This window comes from Anarrhichthys ocellatus, unplaced genomic scaffold (genome assembly GCF_004355925.1).
Source record: "Anarrhichthys ocellatus isolate YVR2014 unplaced genomic scaffold, GSC_Weel_1.0 scaffold8933, whole genome shotgun sequence".
NCBI classification, from domain to species: domain Eukaryota; kingdom Metazoa; phylum Chordata; class Actinopteri; order Perciformes; family Anarhichadidae; genus Anarrhichthys; species Anarrhichthys ocellatus.
The window spans coordinates 1-1,542 of NW_022288907.1; the positions used below are offsets into that span (position 1 = coordinate 1).

The following is a 1,542-nucleotide window of genomic DNA, read 5'->3' on the forward strand; positions in this document are numbered from 1 at the left end:
AGGTTAAGACTATACTTTCAGGGATCATTTCTATAGTTTTTGACTTGAGAAATGTGTTTCTAAAATGTTTGGTCTCGCTAACCACGATGATGAGTTGGTGATACTCTTTCTTGAGCGCGAAGCGGGCGGACAGTCATGATTTAGTTCATATGCTGTCTGTCTTTGATGACCGTTCATTGTCTCCTCTGGGGACACTGAGGGAAGGAGTATGATCAGAGTGGTACTGCAATACTGTCAATAATAAAACTAGCATCACTTAGAATCAGTTGTGTACATAGCTGTTGTATATTTAAATTTTTAAATGTATGGTTCGTCATTATAGGGGGAGATACTTTGTGCAATTTGCTCCACTCCATTTATTAATTACAATATTATTAATCTATTATTCTCTATAGTTGCTAGTTAATAGAATAAACAACCCGAAGTAGCTAAAATGAACTTAATCTATTGTGAATATTTCTTAAATATGTCTTGAATCAGTATACAGATAAAAAGTTACTCCAGCTGTAGGATAAATGTTGTGGGGAGATGTTTTGGTAATGACATAACTCCCTGAAAAGAGGTATTCTGTATTGAGTGAGTACTTTTTAAACTAAGTAAAAGTACTAACTCATGATTTTGAGTGCAGTATTTTTATAATCTGGTATTGGTACTTCCTGCATTGACATCATTATTAAACATCTTATGGCAACATTCAAAAGTGGAACCACTGACTTTACTTTAATCAGAATTATAGACATTTTGCTTGATTAGTTTTGTGCGATTTAATACTTTTACTATAATACTATTTATACTTTAATACTACATTACAAATACATCTCCCCACAACAACATGTATTTTACAGCTGTAGCAGCTTTTTTTTAATCTTGAATAATAACATCTTAAATGCTTGAACATTCTCTCCAGGATATTGTTAGTAAAACTGATGTAAATCACGTTATTGTTCATGATTACTTCTCTGGATTGTGCGGTGAAGTAACGTTATTCCTCCACGCTTGAGTCTTTTAGAAATAGAAGTAGGCTACACGTGTTTAGGTTTGTCAGCTGAGCTTTTTGTTGGTAGTGGGCGTGTTTTTACACTCACACTTTGACTCTGAGGAGGGATTTGCCACCAGAGGGCATTGTGGGTAAATAAATAAATATATTGTATAGATCATTCAATAGTTTATACAAGCTTTTATCGTGAGAACAGTTCTCATGTATATGTTGTTCTCTGTACTGTCAGCAGAACAGTGTTAAAATGTATATTATGTATATTGATACATTCAGGTTATAGTTGTGCGTTTTAAATCTTGCTATATCTTCTTTACAAAAATATATTCATGTGCATTGTGTGGCTTTTATTCGGTGTTGTCTGCTCCTATTTGGATGTTATTTGTGATCATTTGAGATCATGTTCTCAGTGTAAAACATCTTGAGGCCATTGTTAAACATCAGCACCATGACAGAGAAGCACGTGTTCGTCATACTAGTAGTAGAGCAAGGTCATAGGTCAGGTTAAGACTATACTTTCAGGGATCATTTCTATAGTTTTTGACTTG

At 34.0% G+C, this 1,542-nt stretch overlaps 1 non-coding gene and 1 pseudogene across 1 annotated transcript; both read left to right on the forward strand.

Moving 5' to 3' along the window:
• The first annotated feature begins 5 nt into the window (after positions 1-5).
• On the forward strand, positions 6-222 carry LOC116380795 (small nucleolar RNA U3). Its single transcript, XR_004212610.1, has one exon. It is a non-coding gene; the product is annotated as a small nucleolar RNA U3 (small nucleolar RNA).
• Positions 223-1,500: 1,278 nt separating this feature from the next.
• LOC116380796 (uncharacterized) lies at positions 1,501-1,542 on the forward strand (annotated as a pseudogene).